Source organism: Syngnathus acus, unplaced genomic scaffold (assembly GCF_901709675.1).
Source record: "Syngnathus acus unplaced genomic scaffold, fSynAcu1.2, whole genome shotgun sequence".
NCBI classification, from domain to species: domain Eukaryota; kingdom Metazoa; phylum Chordata; class Actinopteri; order Syngnathiformes; family Syngnathidae; genus Syngnathus; species Syngnathus acus.
The window spans coordinates 57,619-76,477 of record NW_023590226.1 but is presented as its reverse complement, the minus strand read 5'-3'; the positions used below and the strand labels follow the sequence as shown (position 1 = coordinate 76,477).

Sequence of the window (18,859 nt, the reverse complement as noted above, 5' to 3'; positions counted from 1 at the left end):
AAAAACACTGAATGCCTTAACAGTGGCAAAAAACGTTATGTAAAGAAATAATACCGAGATATGGGATTTCAGAAATTAATTCTCATGACAGGACTGGTATAAAGTGTGAAAATATGCATGGAAAAAAACTGGAAGATCATGGACAAAATGTTAGACCTGGTCAAACTGTTCATAAATATTACAATTACTGTGGGTTTAACCCCGTATAAAATTGTTTGGGCGACAATATAGATGACCATGTTTTGGAACCAAGTGGGAAACTAAGGATGATTAAAATTTGGTAGAAATAAAAAAGAAAAAAAGGAAACAATGTTGTTTAAAAGCACGTGGGCTTTGCCTCGTAAGCAAAATAATAAGAACGTGAGAAAAAGGAGTTTGAGTTGAGAAGAGAAAGTCCTTGAGCTCTAGCAAGGGAGGTTTTACGACCTTGTGTAGGATGAGACAAGCTAGGTTATTAATTACTGGATACGCACAAACATAATCTAACGATCAAGATAGCTTGGAAAACCCAGACTTTGATGGTCACTTGTAGGTTCATCTGAAGTGCAAGACAGCAATGAGGCATGTTGTCTAACAAAGCGGTCTTTGTTAAGAAGGAACTGTCTCGGTAGATGTCTTCTTTTTGCTGAGTTATCAGCTGCGTCCTGTCTGACCCAGCTGTAACCTCTCTCCTGGCCCAGCCGTACCTTTTCTCTTCTGTGGTACATCATAAAAACAGCAAGGCAAAACAGCAAGCATATATTGCAGTAATATTGCGGTAAAGCATTGATTAGAGAACGCATGATAACATATATATATACATTTTTCTAACAGGGAGTTTTCAAACACACACATAACATCCCTCCTGTGTGTGTGCTCTCACAGTGACCTTTACAACCTTTACCAAGTGTTAGTTTTGTATGGGTTTCTGGGGTCTCATGACCAGTCCTCAAAGTTCTCATCGTGTGACCATCGTTTTCCACGGTCAACATTGTCACTTGGTCTGTTCAGACGTGTCCATAGACCATAGCACGCTCCAACCACAACGCAGCAGAGGATCCACCTGGCATCTGGAGCCCCGTTGCTACTAGGAAGACAGGGACACCGAGACATAACCCCGCCTAGCGGAGTCGGGATCGTTGTTCGCAGACTTCGCCACCACCCCGAAATGAGGGGTCTAGCACTCCCTGTAGCTTGCAGTGGCTGAGGTGAATCCAGCTGGGCCGTTCAGCGATTTTCACTGCGGTGGGGGAAGTCAGCTAAACTTGGAATGGTCCCTCCCACCATGGCTGGCCCAGTTTGTTCTTTTTGACGACCTTTATGTCGTCTCAGTCTCCTGGCTTGATGGGGTTGTCGACCTGTGAGGATGGCAGATCAGGCGGCAGTAAATTTGCATTTGACACATCTGTCAGTTTGAGTCAGTTCATGCTATCCGCCAAGGAATGTTCTTCGTCTGCTTTTTGCAACTCTTGCAGTCAATTTTATTGCCCTTTTGAACGGGGCAGATACGAGTGTTTGTGGGAAGAGCTTGAGCACTTCCTAATGATTCTTCCTAACCAAAGACCATTCATGACAGGGGCTTTCCCATTTATTGCCTCCTGTTTTAAAGGAGATTCTCCGCACTTTTCAATCATCTTCCCATTGCTTCAAGCAAAAGTTTGAAAAGCTTGAGAAAATTTTAACTTAATGGTATCGTGGTGAATTCTCTTTGATGGTCAGCTGGTCTTCCTCCTCACACGACCGCACCCACACAGGGTGTGCACATAAATGCTGACACACACCGAGCGCGCACACAAAGCTCAGACGAACGACAACAGCCTGACACAACTTTACAGAGATTACGCACGAACACAGAACACACAGACAAAGGGATTCTATACATCTCTCATGTAGCTTCTTTTGATAGAACCTCCTATTGGTAACTGTATAGCGGACTGTTTAGCATATAATCCCTTACTCAACTCCCTTGATTCTACTTTTCCATGTCGGTGCAGTCGTAAGTGACCCCTATTGCAGTCATTGTCTTGTTAACTGTCGCCTTGTACGACTCCTATGCATGATTGTGTGAAAGTCAAAAATTGAACGTATCCAACTTTCTGACCACCCAACCTCCACTGTGGTGCAACGAACTTACTATTTTATTGAGTAGGTACATTGAGCAACCTAGCTTCCTCTTGACTGAATTCACTTTAGTCCAAATGTCCTATTCTAAAATTTATATAACTCGACCTCTACTTCTTAAGCCTGACGAGCCAAAATATCAGATCTTGCTCTTGTTTCCTACCGTTTTAGCCTATTTGTTCTATCCAAATCTGTTCAGTCTCCGATTATGATGCTTTTCTCTTCTCCTCAGTTCTGTCAAACCCAGTGCACAATGAAGCTCCCTTCCACTTTGACCCAAGCTCCACCAAGTTTGGTAACGCCACAGCAAGGAGTGCGATTTGGCCGTCGGACACTTCTTTTGCAGCACCTCACACTCTCAAGTTGGTGTTCTTTTGTTGTTGCTTCAGAGCCAACCCATCCATCACTCTCGAATGAGTCCATTGTTCAAATGAGTCCATTTTCATCATTGTGAGTTCCTCCGCTTCTCACTTTCTTTTCTCGTTCCCGAGGATGTCGTCTTTCCTCCGGCGTGTACTTGCCCCCTCCAAGCACAACAACAGTCTTTCGTTGTCCTTGCCAAAGGTCAAAGGTGCCTCAAAGCCAGTCACCGTTTTGTAGTCGTCCACGGCTGCAGGCGGAGTCTCGGGATCGAGTTTCAGGGATCCTGGCACTGAGAGTGACAGACTGGGACATCAAACTTGTAACCAAATGTAGCTGCTGCCGTCAATTCGCTAGTAACGTTTGTTTACTAAACTTCAAAGTCTCCTAGTAACAACGATCTCGTTATTATATTGTAAGTCCTGCAACTCATCCTATTTTAGAGCTACGTTTCGTCTATAGTTCCAATTTAATGGGACAGTACATTGTCTTCAGTATCATTATTCAAAATTAACTCAACGAGGTCTGCGTTCCACATCTAGCCCTGATCTATGTCTTGACTTCTCAAACCTGTGTCATGCTTGCTCAAAAATGTGACTTAGAATATGGTGCTGTGAATTTCCAATCTCCCGTATCAAATTGGATCCCGCTTCTTAGCTCTTCTTTCTCATGCTCCTGTTAGCCTGCAATTGTCCAAATCAATAATGTTGTTTTCTTTTAACTGTCTTTCTTTTGAACCTCTAAATCTCTCGTGTTGCTCACCTATCTACACCAGGAAACCATTTAAAGGGTCTTAAAGAAAGGACCAACAGATTACTCCCAATATCTCCTCATTATTTATGAGTTAGCCCCCCTTTCCTCACTCGGGTGCGTGCACACGGGGCTGTTGGATGATCTATGACCCCACAGTCAGCCTCCCCAACTCTACACGGTGCATATCTTGTCAGTTTTTAATGGAAACCAGATGTGTCTCATGCCAATGAGTCTACGTTCATGGACCAAGGCCCAAACGATCCCGCACGAACCTGACCCGAAACATGACCCGGTCACACTTAGGCTTACTAGTGAGATATACATTGCATGATACCAGAATAAAGATTTACCACAGTATGACACCAAATGTATTAGAAAATCCATATGTCGTAAAGCGTTGTATTCCACTATCTGTCCTACTCACTCCCTCCTTCTGAGGCTTGGCAACGCCCATGCCTCACACCTTGACAAACTTTTTGGGAGAATGTGTTCTTTACTACATATGATTCCATCATCATTTAATTTGACTTTCTTTCCAAAACGCTTCTCAATTTCCCAGTTCACACATCTTCTGCATGTGTTACTGGTTCTCCAGTTTTATCCGCTAGTTAATTATCAATCCAAAAGCAACCTTTCTTTTTCTTTTTTTTTTCCTTAGCATTTAACTTACTCAAAATCACTCTTTCTTCAAAGTCGCTCTACTAACTTTCCATAGTAGTCTCCAACAACTTCAACCATTTAACCTGTATTTTCCTTTCATTCAGGCAATCATTCATCAATGCTCATTTGCATCTCACACACAGTCTCCAAAAAGGAGTCTTTCCATCACATTGGTCCCAATTTATCCAAGCCCCCCACACAACATTCATACACCATTTTCAACTCAAGGTTCCTGATAGAACAATCCACCAATCCAAAAAAAACTCAACACAAAAAAACTACTGGCAAATTAATCAGAATTTTTTCGATGTTTTTAAATTTAAAGAACTCAATCTCAGATTTAGCTCACATATAAAGGTTTGTATAATTTTATAACACCACCAATCAATTATTCCTATTAAAAGTAGCATTGCAATGTCTTAAATTCACAATTTTGCTTCTTCCAATTCCCGAAAGCATGTTTTGCTGTCATATGGGCATCTATTCTTTCTTTCTCAGTTTTTTTTTTTTCTCATGAGGGCTCGATACTAACATGCACTAGTGTGGATCAGTTTCTGCTCGCAAACAGATTACTCTCTTTTCCTCTCATTTTCACCTTTCAGAATCGTTTCTGTTCTGCGGTGCAAATTGGATAGACCACAGTCTAGCAAATTTCTGTACACTAAAAGTTTAGCCAATTTCATCATTTTAACACATACGCACACACATGCACAGCTCTCGCGCGCGAAAGGTAGGTCCCAGCACCAATGATTCGTCACAGGCTGGCCATTTCCTGCGGTCGATCACGAGCTGGTCCCTCCCACGCACACGAGGACAGCACATTCTAATCTTTCCTTTATCTTCTAGAAGCAAGTTGCATTTATTTACCACTTGATTTGCAAATTTTAACTTTAGTGCAGTGGTCCCCAACCACCGGGCCGCGGACCGGTACCGGTCCGTGGGTCACTTGGTACCGGGCCGCCAAACCGCACAGAAAAAAAAAAAAATTATCGACGATCAATTAATTCAGGTCAAGACACTCGTCCCGGTCACGTGACATGTTTCCCCAGTCGAGCCCGCAACGCTAATATGTGGCGACAGGCTAACTAACCAGGCAATGAAGCATTCAAAACTCCTTCAACACATGGAGACCAAGCATCCTGCAATAGAGGCTTTGCAGCTGACGTCATCAAGCTACCCACATTAGCTTGGCGGCCATCATGGCGGTCAACTTTTCAGTGCCGGTCAACGACTCACACACGCTTTCTTGTTATATCTGCTGCTATTTGAGCTTAAAAATGCCGGATACCTGCTGTGCTGTTGGATGTAGCAATAGACGAGGCGATAAACCAAATCTTAGCTTCTATAGATTTCCGGCGAACATGAAAAAACGTGATAAATGGATCGCGGATATTCGTCGTGAACGATGGAAACCTACGATTTACACAAGGATATGCAATGAGGACTTCATATCAGGTATGTAAACAAACTATTCACCCCTGATTTGTTTCACAAAATGTGAAATAATACAATATTGAGACCTGGATTACGACTGAGAAGGGAATGCACTTTGAGATGGAAGGCTATGAATTCATATGCAACAACAGACAGAGCAAAGCGGGGGGTGGTGTTGCAATCTATGTTGATTTGAATATGAAATTCAAGATTGTAGAGGCTATGACACAGGTGGTGGACAATCTTCTTGAATGTCTCACGATACAGATTTGTGTTGAAAAGAAAAAAGACATTATTATAAGTTGTGTCTATAGAGCTCCTGGTTCTAGCATTGATACATTCACAGAATGGATAGAAAGTGTGATTATACAAAAAGGCAATAAAAATATTTTTATTTGCGGGGATTATAACATTGATCTATTAAACCCAAATAAGCAACAAAATATTGATGATTTTTTAAATTTAATGCATAGCCTGAGTCTCTTTCCTACAATCACTAGACCCACGAGAGTAACATCACAGAGTGCTACTCTGATAGATAACATATTCACCAATATAATAGAAAACAGGACAACAAGCGGGTTATTAATTACTGATATTACTGACCACCTTCCAGTGTTTACAGTATATGACAATAATTTCAAATCTGAAATTGGGGTGTATAAACAACAAAGAAGAATTAGGACAGATGAGACAATTGCTACTCTAAAACATGAATTAATGCAACAGAACTGGGATGCAATATATGAAGAAAAAGATGTAAATAATGCATACCATAAATTGATGACTATATTCACTTCATTATATAATAAGCATTGTCCAATCAAGGAATATAATAAAAAAACTAAATATAAGGACAGTCCATGGTTGACGAAAGGCTTAAGAAATGCCTGTAAAAAGAAGAATTTACTCTATAGGAACTTCATAAAACAGAGAACAGAAGACGCTGAAGATAAATATGAGATATAAGAATAAATTAACTAATATTATAAGATTAAGTAAGAAAGAATATTATAAGAATAAATTAGAGGATAACAAAAATAATATTAAGGGGATATGGACTCTCCTAAACCACATTATTAGAGAAGGTACCGAACAACATAAATTACCTAAATATTTTGTTATAAATGATACTGAAAATTATAATATGGAAGAAGTGGCAAACAGTTTTAATCAGTTCTTTGTAAATGTTGGGCCTCAAATAGCAAAAAACATACCGATTCCAGCGCCAGATGTAGGCAACAGAGATAAATTAATAGAAAGGAATCCTCACTCAATGTTTTTGAAGGCAGTTGATGAAAATGAAATCATTAACATTGTGCAACAATGTAAAAATAAAACATCTACCGACTGCAATGGGATTGATATGATGTTAGTTAAGCAAATCATTGAGGGGATTTCAAAGCCACTTGTGTACATCTGTAACTTGTCATTTTTAACTGGTACATTCCCAAAGAAGATGAAAATTGCTAAGGTCATTCCTCTTTATAAAACTGGGAGCAAACACAACTTTACTAACTACAGACCTATCTCAATACTGCCACAACTCTCAAAAATATTGGAAAAGCTTTTTAACAGTAGAATGGATGGATTTTTGGAAAAACATAAATTATTTGCAGAGAACCAATATGGTTTTAGAGTAAACAGATCAACAGCACAGGCATTAATGGAATCAATCGAGGAAATCACAGATGCAATAGACAACAAAAAACATGCAGTAGGAGTTTTCATTGACCTCAAAAAAGCTTTTGACACAATTAATCATAATATACTATTCAATAAATTAGAAAAATATGGGATAAGGGGATTAGTATTAGACTGGATAAAGGATTATCTGCGAGAACGGCAACAGTATGTAAAGTTGGGTAATCACTGTTCTGGATATCTGGAAATAGCTTGTGGTGTTCCACAAGGGTCAGTTTTAGGCCCTAAATTATTTATTTTGTATATAAATGACATGTGCAAAGTCTCTAAAGAACTAAAACTCGTCAACTTTGCAGATGACACAAATATTTTTTGTTCAGGTGATGACATCCAACAAGTGGAATCAATGCTGAATGAGGAAATGAAAAAAATAAAAATGTGGTTCGACTGGAACAAATTATCATTAAATGTAAGTAAGACCAAGTTTATGGTATTTGGCAAAGCGAATATAAAGATACGAATAGAAATAGATGGAAATGACATTGAAAGGGTGCAGGAAAACAAATTTCTTGGGGTTATAATGGATGACAGGCTTAGTTGGAAGCCACACATCAAAAACATAAAGTCTAAAATTTCAAGAAGCATGGCAGTCATATACAAAGCAAAAGAATTACTGGATTATCATTCACTTCGTACACTTTATTGTTCTCTAGTCTTGCCCTATTTGCATTACTGTGCTGAGGTTTGGGGGAATACTTATAAAACTTCACTACAGCCACTTATCATTCAGCAGAAAAGAGCAATAAGGACTATTCATAAAGTCAACTACTTGGAACACACAAATCCACTTTTCATACAATCCAAACTATTGAAATTCACTGACATAGTATCTTATCAAACAGCAATCATCATGTATAGGGCAAAAGCAAAACAACTACCAGATAATATCCAAAACTTATTTAGGCATCGGGAGGGAGGTTATAAGTTAAGAGGGAATCACAACTTCAAAATCTTAAACATAAGAACAACCTTAAAAAGTTTCTGTATAACTATAACCGGGGTCAAACTATGGAACAATCTAAGTGAGGAACTCAAGCAAAGTCCAAATATCCACCAGTTTAAAAAAATGTATAAAAATATGTTGTTTAGCGGGTACAAAGGTTAAGAGTGCCAAAGGGCTACACACAAGTAAAAATGAAACAGAACAATAAGTGTGCAAGTTTGTCTACTTGTGTTATATTGTAGAATTACAGTACAGTATGTTGAATCGTTGGTTTAGTGGATGAAGTGAGAAAGGGGTAGGAATCTAAAAAGCTATGCTTCCTCCTACTCCTTTTCGAGCATTCTTTATTTTATTTTTTTTATTTACTTATGTATTATTATTATTAATTAATTAATTTATTTAATGTATTTACTTCTATTTGTTGGTTTATTTTTTTGTTTGTTTGTTTTGTATGGACTTATGTGGCACTTTAGTGTTATTTGTTTTTTGTTTTTTTTGTTTTTTGTTTTTCTTTCTTTTTTTGTTTTGGGATGTTCGAAATAAAGATATCAATCAATCAATCAATCAATCAATATGGGATGATACAAATATGATTGTTGAAAATGCTGGGTGCATTTTTAGAAAGGCAGCAAGAGCAGCAAGGCAGGGAATGGGATGATTTCTTCAGTTCACCCCCCCGTTTTTATTTTGTGTTTATTTTTTCATGATGCTTGAAAACGTTATCAATGTAAATATTGAATTATATTTATTGGTTAAGTTTTCAAGCCAATCAGATGTGGCATCATGCAAAAATAAACAAATAATAAAAATGGTAGCAACTTGAACAGACAGGTACAGTATCTGAATGATTTCACTCTATTCAGTTTTTTAATATGTCAAGTTATGAAATGCCATTACAAAACAAATCGACGAGGTAATTATAAATATCTGGATATGAGCGTTCAGGCAGGTCGGCTGTTGCAAAATGCTCGGGCGATTTTAGCATGCTTCTCGGTAAAAGGTACGGATCCGTTGTGCCAACAAGGTTCAACTTCTCTCTGTGACGATTCTTGGAGTCTTCATCCAAATGCCTAACTTCGTTGGATAGCAAATCAGCCATAATTCGGAAGAAATCGGTGAAAACGTAGCGCAGAAATCAGACAATCCATACAAACACGTAGGAACGAGCTGACTAGTTGACCGCCAAGATGGCGGCATAACACAAAATCACGTGATAAAACCACGTGACTGCAAAGCCTCTATAAAAGACAAACCTTAATCACTTCGGGTGTCATTGTCTCCGATTACGTCTAGATGGGACCGGCTCGTTTCTGAGAAACAAACTCAGTGCTCCCACTAATTCAACGTAATGGTGAGTTTTATTTTTGTCATTTGTACTTGTTTTTATGTCAGTCGTATCATTTTATTTCATCGTATTTATATATTTATTATAAATGTATTATTTATTTATTTATATAAATGTATTATTTATTTATATATATATATAAATAAATGTATTATATAAATGTATTATTTATTTATATAAATGCCGGTCCGCGAAAATATTTCTGACATGTAACCGGTCCGTGGCGCAAAAAAGGTTGGGGACCACTGCTTTAGTGTACACACACAATTTGATCTCTGGTCATTTGTCATTGGGCATACAAACAGCATTGTCATACTTCTTGTATGGACAGGAGCTCTAATAATAAATCAATTCTAATAATCTGACAATGCTTTGCTGTCATATGGGGGAGGCTGCAGGTCCTTTAAATTTGGATACATGATTTGCATAGGAGCGGAAGCGCCTCTTGCCCCTTTGCTTGAGCTGCGGCCTTGCACCAGCGCACTGGGGCCTTATTGTGTTCTGGTCTGACAAACACTTGTGACCTCATCAGTTTTCATCTTTCTATGTTTTCTCTTGAATTTGTTCTCATCTCTTTGTGAAGCTTTCAACCACACTCTAGCACATTTCAATTCTCTCCCTTTTCTTTCCTTTCTCAGTTACTTTTCTTCCCAGCGACACTCTCCTCTAAAACGTCTACCACTTCTTCCACATTTCAACTTTCAACTTTCCTTGTACTCCATACTTTTTCTTCCACTTCGGCATGTATTGCATACAATTAAGAAATCTACTCGCCATGAACTTCTCATCTTCAAGAGCTAGAGATTTACCGTTCTTATTTCCCATCTTAATTTGGTATTTCTTTTTTAGGTTTATACAATTTCTTTTCAAAAATTTTCTTTCTTTCTTTGAGGATCCTCAATGCAGGTTTAAATTGACCTTTCAACAAATTACTAGCCTGTGTTATTGGCGTGGATCAATGCTAGAACTGCCATCTAGTCAATTTATCCTACCAGTCACACTCTCAACCACACATATTCCAGCGCTTTTTATTTTTAGGCCTATCCAGGATGGGTGTAAAACCCTCCCAAACAGCTTGGAAAAATCGGACAAAAAAAAGAATCTACGCCCTTCTTCAATTGGGAAAAAGAAGCTCTGTTTTTTCTCAGCCCGTTCCTTCCATTGGGACTAGAATCCCAGCTGTTTTATGGCTTGGAAAAACCAAAGCCGTATCTCATAGCTCGGACAAACCAAACCCGTATCTCATAGCTCGGACAAACCAAAGCCATATCTCATAGCTCGGACAAACCAAAGCCGTATCTCATGTGCACCTTTAATTTTTTACGCGTAACTTTAGGGCTTTAACTTACTTGTCCCCTGGTTCGTTGCACTGCCGGATCCCGTCAATCCACCTCTGTCAGACGAAGGCAGACCTAAGATGCTGGCCCAGCGAAGAATTCTCTTCTCAGGACTTTCTTTTCCAGGTCCTCCTAATGGACGCTGGCTTGTCGACAATGCAGCACGTCCTCCTCCGTCAGCCATATGGCGGGTATGAGGGTCCCGGGTTTCGGCACCAAAATGTTAGAGTGGTGCTCATCATCATCATCATCGGTTTAAAGTCCATGTTCCAGGCGCCGCTGGGTTGGACTGGATTCTCAGTATGGCTTTCTTCCACCGGGGACAGTCCATGGCCATCTCGTGGTTGAGAGTCCTATACCGAGAAAATTTTTGGAGCAAAACCTTTTACAGCCGGATGCCCTTCCTGACACCAACCCAAGGGGAAATAGATTTTCTGTAGGGGTTAACTCCCTTAGCCCATTCCTCTCCCGAGGAGCCCACTGGGCAGTGGTACTATTTAACCCATAGTTGGGGGCTGGTTCGTGGGCACCAGGGCGTGTCCACACACCGGTGGGCCTGCGTGCCGCACGTCTAGGGGCCAAACCTCCTCCGAGTCCCTTGTAGTTTAGCCTGGGTCCGTGTTGTACCCAGTTACCATGTGTCGCCGCGTGGAGGCACTACATAGGGCTTGCTGTTAGAGAGGCTTTGTACTGGCAGGGAGAGACTTACGCACTCGGCTCTCCCGTTCGCATACTGCTAGCCAGCGGTGAGGGTTGACAGTGAGAAGTGACATGCACTGGGCACTCCACCAACACACTAGACGCATCATAACAACCCGACTTGGTTTTATGAAGTCAGACACATTTATGAAGTCAGACACATTTATGAAGTCAGACACATGCTCACTCTAACTTATTTTGCAAGAACCACACGGGAGACAGTTTGCCCTTTTAGACACCTGCCGGTGGAGAGTCCATTCGTCGCTGTGCGTACAGCGATGATCGAATGAGGTCTGACTCTGGCCTCTTGCAAGAGCCTTTTTATTAAGAGAAACAGGGTGGGGGTGAGAGTGGACTGGATAGAGAAAGCCCTTGACCTCTAGTCAAAACATAGCAAGGGGTGTTTTACGACGTTGTGTAGGATGGGACAGGCTAGGTTATTTATTACAGGTTACATTCCAACATAATCATACGATCAAGATAGTTTGGAAAACCCTGACAGTGTTCATGCACGGCTCATGTTGTGCGCCAGTAAAAAACATCTATGTCTTGAATTTGAAAAAAAAAAAGAAATTCACTAAAGAAGGGTTCGGTTATTGCACATAAGAAACTGGTGGGATTCGGTACCTCCGACAAGGTTTAGATTAGAACCACTGCTCTAGACACTTCCTATAGTTTCCAGTGGGAGTCTGGATTCTGGTTGAAGGTATATTTGACCATTCTTCTTGACAAATCTGCAAATCCTATAAACTTAATTTCACTTTCAAATATCACTGTCTGTTTGCTATATGATATATTTAACTGAAATTGCTGATGCGATCAGCCAATGATTTATAAATGAAGATCTTGAAAATAGTGAGGGGTGCCCAAACTTTTGCATACGACTGTATATGACCAATGTCATGTAACATGGGGTATGGGAGGAACAGATGGTGCAAAAAGTGAGTATGGATTGCTCCCAGGAATAAATTGGCGCGGCTGAAATTCCAAAGTTTAGCAGCAGATGGTGCAAAATCTGAATTGAGAATTATTGAATAAATTGGCAGGGCTGAAATTCCAAAATTTTCCAAGAGATGGTGCCAAACCGTCACATGAGACCAAAGATGGGCAAGACAAGCTGAACTAGCAAAAATATAAATAAACAGAATAACACGGGGTCGGTTTTTGGGTCACGCACGGAAGCACAAATGTGGTTTTTATTTTTTTTATCTTAATTTCTTTGCTTGGCTAAAATATATTCTGTTACAGCTTAAAGCAATATTATCACTCAATTAGACCAAGATGGATGGATAGACCAAGATGCCCACCACTATGAAAATGGTGGTGTGTTAAAAAATGTTTGAAAGATTGATACAAAAGTTGTTTTTATTTTTTGATCTTAATTTCTTTGCTTGGCTAAAATATATTCTGTAACAGCTTAAAGCAATATTAACACTCAATTGGACCAAGATGCCCACCGCTATGAAAATGGTGGTGCGTTAACAAATGTTTAAAAGATTAACTCAAAGGTTTGGATTTTTGATTTTATGGTTGATCGAAGTGTAACTTTGAAGTATTATTTTTATAAAAAGAGAAGTGAAGAATATAGAAAAATAACACCCAAATGGTAGCTACCTTTTCCTTCTTTTCTAATCTATGTTTTGCAATCAAAGTACTCCGATATTGAATGATTTTATTTGCACGGGTATCAGTGAGTGGGATTGTTCAGTTTTTGGAGGATTGAGATTTGTAATTCTATTTCAGGCTTTTTCAATAAATGTGTTTTATATACTCATTTAATTCGTTGTGCGCTAATTTGTATGATATATGCAATCGATTGTTTGTGGTTGGTTTGACAATTCGATTTATTGACAGGAGATTGTTATGGTATTATGGTATCGTACCGTAATAAATAAAAATAACGAAGGTGTATAAATTAGATTAATTGGATTGGTGTAGAGTTAAAAGTAATTTAATTGTCCGTCGGGCGCGGGCCCGTTCCTATTTCTGTCGGGCCGCGTCAAAAGCTAAATCGGACAATTTTGGGGATTAAATTGCCTTCATAATTATTTGAGGGATGAGTGCATCTCGTTAAACATTTAATTCGTTTAAATATTTGCTTCGCTTGAGTAAACTAACTCAAGTCAAGTCAAGTTTATTTGTATAGCCGAATCGGCCACTACAGGTTAGTTAAAGGCCATATCATAGAAATGTGTCTTTAAACATGTCTTAAATGTTTCTACTGAGGTAGCAGTTCTAATATCCATTGGTAGGGCATTCCAAAGCTCTGGAGCCCGAATAGAAAATGCTCTAGACCCTGCAGACATTTTCTTGGCCCTCTGTGTCGCTAAAAGACTAGCGTTTTGCGAACGAAGGTTACGAGACGGAACATAAGGAACAACTAGGTCGACGAGATATGAAGGCGCTAAGCCATGCAGGGATTTATAGGTTAATAGAAGAACCTTGAAGTCACATCTTAAATGGACCGGGAGCCAGTGTAAGTTGGCTGATATTGGGGTAATGTGATCAAATTTTCTTGCCCGTGAGAGCAGCCTTGCAGCAGCATTTTGTACTAACTGTAGACTTTTGATGCGGGACTTAGGAAGACCAGAGAATAATACATTACAGTAGTCCAGGCGCGACGTGACGAACGCATATATAATAGTTTCCGCATTACCGGTCGAGAGGATCGGACGAATCTTTGCAATATTACGAAGGTGAAAAAACACAATTCTGGTTATATTCTTAATGTGCTTTTGAAAGGAGAGCGTTTGGTCAAATATTATTATTATTAGTTACAGTATCGCTCTGAGTGATAGTACGGTTATCTATAGTTATAGTGGTTTCCTTAAATAAGTGTTGATAACGAGTTGGACCAATTATCAACATCTCAGTTTTATCTGGGTTAATACGAAGGAAGTTGAGAGACATCCATTGCTTGATCTCCGCAAGGCACGCCTCCCGCGGATCTGTCATTGATAACGGCATATATAATTGGGTATCATCGAAGGTGTTTAAATTAGATTATTTGGATTAGTGGTAGAGTTAAAATTGGTAACGGGCCGTCGGGCGCGGGCCCGTTCCTATTTTTGTCGGGCCGCGTAAAAAGCTACATTGGACGATTTTGAGGGATTAATTTGCCTTCATATGACGTCATATGATGGCGCCGCGGATGGCAGCCACGGTGAGTCGCTCTCTGTTTCTTTGTCTTATTTTGTGTGTTTTCTGTGTCCTCTGCTGTCCATCCCGGATCACTTTTACCAGAGAATCGCTGTTAAACATCGGACAGTCTTCTTCTGGTATTTTCTCTCCTGTTCTCTCTGATTCAGACTGTTTGTCGGAGATTCTAGCCGGAGCGGCGGTGCTATACAAGCTAGCGCGACGACGGCGGCGCGGAAAACGAGCCGGAGCACTCGTAATGCTGAGGCAGAGAGGGTTCCGTTCTGCCCTACCGTCAATTCATCTGGCGAATGTCCGCTCCCCGGCGAACAAGATGGACGAACTGCTGCTCCTCACTTCAAGGAACACGGACTTTAGCAGATCCGCCGCGCTGTGCTTTGTTGAAACGTGGCTCAGCGAACGAACCCCCCACCACGCCGTGGAGCTAGCGGGGTTTCGTGCAGATCGCAGCGCGGAGCTCTCCGGAAAATCAAAGGGAGGTGGTCTCTGTTTCTACATTAATGAACGTTGGTGTACTGATGTCACGGTGTTGAAAGAGTTTTGCAGCCCTCTCCTAGAAACACTTTTCATAAACTGCCGGCCGTTCTATTCACCACGGGAGTTCTCCTCGATCGTCAAGGCGGCTGTTTACATTCCACCACACGCACGTGCGAGTGAAGCCACGCAGATGCTGGCCGACCAGGTAACAGACATGGAGAAACTTCTACCAAATTCACTAATCATTGTTCTGGGTGGTCTTAACAGGGCGAACCTCGCACACGAACTCCCCAGATACAGACAGCACGTAACATGTCCCACCAGAGGGGCACAGACTCTGGACCACTGAAACACCGTGATCAAGGATGCATACCACTCTGCGGCTCGTGCAGCTTTAGGACTCTCGGACCACTGTCTAGTTCATCTGATCCCGGCCTACAGGCAGAAATTAAAAACTTCTAAGCCTGTGGTGAGGACTGTGAGGAAGTGGACAGTGGAGTCAAGGCAGGACCTCCAAGCCTGCTTTGACTGCACCGATTGGGGAGTTTTCGAAGCTAGGGCTGTGGACTCGGTCGGATTTTTGCACCGAGTCCGAGTCTGAGTCCGGCCTCTTGACCATGAGTCCGAGTCTGAGTCCGAGTCCGGCTGTCCATTTTTTCTGTTAATTCATGTGACTGCTTAGTCTTTATTCAAGGCTAATTTAGATCAAAATCTAAGTTGACAGCTCCGCCCCTCTCTTCGCCCGAGTGTCCAAAACATGCAGCCGCAAATCCGATGACACGACTACAAAGTCGATCATCGAACTGCGGCCTAGGGTGTCCTGGTGCCAAGTGCACACATGGACACCCTTATGTTTGAACATGGTGTTCATTATAGAAAATCCGTGTCGAGCACAGAAGTCCAACAATAGAACACCGCTCGGGTTCAGATCGGGGGGGCCGTTCCTCCCAATCACGCCCTTCCAGGTCTCACTGTCATTGCCCACGTGAGCATTGAAGTCACCCAGTAGAACGATGGAGTCCCCAGAAGGAGCGCTCTCCAGCACTTCCTCCAGGGACCCCAAGAAGGGTGGGTACTCTGAGCTGCCATTTGGTGCATAGACACAAACAACAGTCAGGACCCGTCCCCCCACCCGAAGGCGGAGGGAGGCTACCCTCTCGTTCACCGGGGTGAACCCCAATGTGCAGGCGCCCAGCCGGGGGGCAACAAGTATACCCACACCTGCTCGACGCCTCTCACCGTGGGCAACTCCAGAGTGGAAGAGAGTCCAGCCCCTCTCGAGAGGGCTTGAACCGGAACCCAAACTGTGCGTGGAGGCAAGTCCGACTATATCTAGTCGGAACTTTGCTGCCTCGCACACCAGCTCGGGCTCCTTTCCAGCCAGAGAGGTGACATTCCATGTCCCAAGAGCCAGCTTCTGCAGCCGGGGATCAGACCGCCAAGGTCCCTGCCTTTGGCCGCCGCCCAGCTTGCACTGCACCCGACCCCTTTGGCCCCTCCCACAGGTGGTGAGCCCATGGGAAGGGGGACCCACATTTCCTTTTCGGGCTGTGCCCGGCCGGGCCCCATGGGCGAAGGCCCGGCCACCAGACGCTCGCCTTCGAGCCCCGCCTCCAGGCCTGGCTCCAGAGGGGGGCCCCGGTGACCCGCGTCCGGGCGAGGGAAATCTGTGTCCATATATCTTTTTCATCATAAGGGGCTTTTTGAGCCGTGCTTTGTCTGGCCCCTCACCTAGGACCCGTTTGCCATGGGTGACCCTACCAGGGGCATGAAGCCCCAGACAACATGGCTCCTAGGATCATAGGGGCACGCAAACCCCTCCACCACGATAAGGTGACGACTCACGGAGGGGTCTTTTATCCTTCATGCAAATATTGTCACATCTTCCTTAAGCATCACCCTGCGTCAAATATTCAAACATTCTCTGAGAAACTCACACTTTCTCTGCTTCGCCCGCAGCCATAGCAACCCTCGTGCGAGGGGGGGGGCGCAGCATCAATGTTGATTGGTCACAGGCTGGCCATTTCCTGCAACAATCATGATGCCGGCCCACCGCCCACACGAGCATAGCACAGGCCCACGCGCACAGCCCCGCCCCGCGACTACGCGCGAGCGCAGGCATGCTTATCAGTCTCACCCTCTCAAAGGGCAGGCCAACTTTGCTGTTGCCCCCTCCATCATGTTCACATTCGACATCTTTCACTGTCTTCTACACAACATTTGCTGTCTCTTATTCTCATCCTATCAAGCCACCGTTCTAGTCATTTTCTGCCCCACGCTGCTCATCTTAGTTTCTCCAACCAACTTAAACACATCATCGTCCACTTCTCAATTTCCCTATTATTCCTCAACAGCCTCCTGAACATTCTCCATTACTGATTTCTTCCATAGGACACACATCTCACTCACGCACACATATACACCACATTCATGAGGATCCTCTGCGCGCACACACACACCAGCACAAAAGGATGACGCACAACATATAAGCATACATAGACCGCACTAAGAACACCTTTTTGCTCGTCTTACTTGTCAGATTTATTCTCTATTTTACTTTTAGAAGCTATTTGTAATTCTTTTCCATTTATTTTGCAAATTTTAACTTTAGTGTGCACACAATTTGATCTCAGGTCATTTGTCATTGGGCATACAAACAGCATTGTCATACTTCTTGTATGGACAGGAGCTCTAATAATCCCAAAAAAAATTCTAATAATCCGACAATGACATGTTCTGCTGTATGGACATCTATTAATTCTTTCTCTGTATGAGCATGAGCGGTCAAAGGGGAGGAAGCTTGTCATGCTGAAAATTTGACTTTTCCTCTGCCCCTTCCTCCACCCTTTGATTGGTATTGTTTTACACGACGACACACTCTTGCCAAGTGTCCCCGTTTCCCACAGTTCCAACAGTCCAAATTTGATGTGGAGTTTGAATTTAATGGCGGCCTGCGGCCTTGTTGGTCTCTAACTCTTCCTCTGCCCCTTTGGGAACTTTGGAAGAAGACCGTTGTATCTTCATCTAGATCATTACCATCATCATCTAGATCAGTGGTTCCCAAACTTTTGCAGGCTGGCGCCCCCTTTGGCTCACCAGTGAATTCCTAGCGCCCCCCCCCCCCCCAAGGACCGGCATTTTTATAAATAAATAATACATTTATATAAATAAATAAATAATACATTTATAATATCATTACCATTACGTTGAATTAGTGGGAGCACTGAGTTTGTTTCTCAGAAACGAGCCGGTCCCATCTAGACGTAATCGGAGACAATGACACCCGAAGTGATTTAAGGTTTGTCTTTTATTGCAGGATGCTTGGTCTCCATGTGTTGAAGCAGTTTTGAATGCTTCACTGCCTGGTTAGTTAGCCTGTCGCCACATATTAGCTTTGCGGGCTCGACTGGGGAAACATGTCACGTGACCGGGACGAGTGTCTTGACCTGAATTAATTGATCGTCGATAAAAAAAAAAAATTCTGTGCGGCTTGGCGGCCCGGTACCAAGTGACCCACGGACCGGTACCGGTCCGCGGCCCGGTGGTTGGGGACCACTGCCCTAACCAGCTCAACACAACACGGCGCGTTCTGGCGAGTCCCCAATTTCATGTTGACTTGAACTCAAGATGATGTTGACCGCCAGAATGCGGTTTTTATTATAAGATAAAATTCTGAACATTACAAGCTTGAAATTACAAACCTGAGCTTTTGCTTTTGTAGTCTATGCTGTCGGATCTGACTGGGCCAGAGCGGCGTGTTGTGTACAAATCGACTGCCGCCCCCCTACCGCCCCCCTACCGCCCCTTTCTTCCTCACCGCCCCCCCAGATCTTTCCACCGCCCCCAGGGGGGCGGTACCGCCCACTTTGGGAACCACTGATCTAGATG

The 18,859-nt window shown here is 42.4% G+C and overlaps 1 long non-coding RNA gene across 1 annotated transcript; it reads left to right on the top strand.

Annotated features, from left to right (window-relative positions):
- The first annotated feature begins 383 nt into the window (after positions 1–383).
- Positions 384–11,823, top strand: LOC119118964. The gene is made up of 2 exons (XR_005097032.1): positions 384–450; positions 11,772–11,823. It is a non-coding gene; the product is annotated as an uncharacterized LOC119118964 (long non-coding RNA).
- Positions 11,824–18,859: the final 7,036 nt, after the last annotated feature.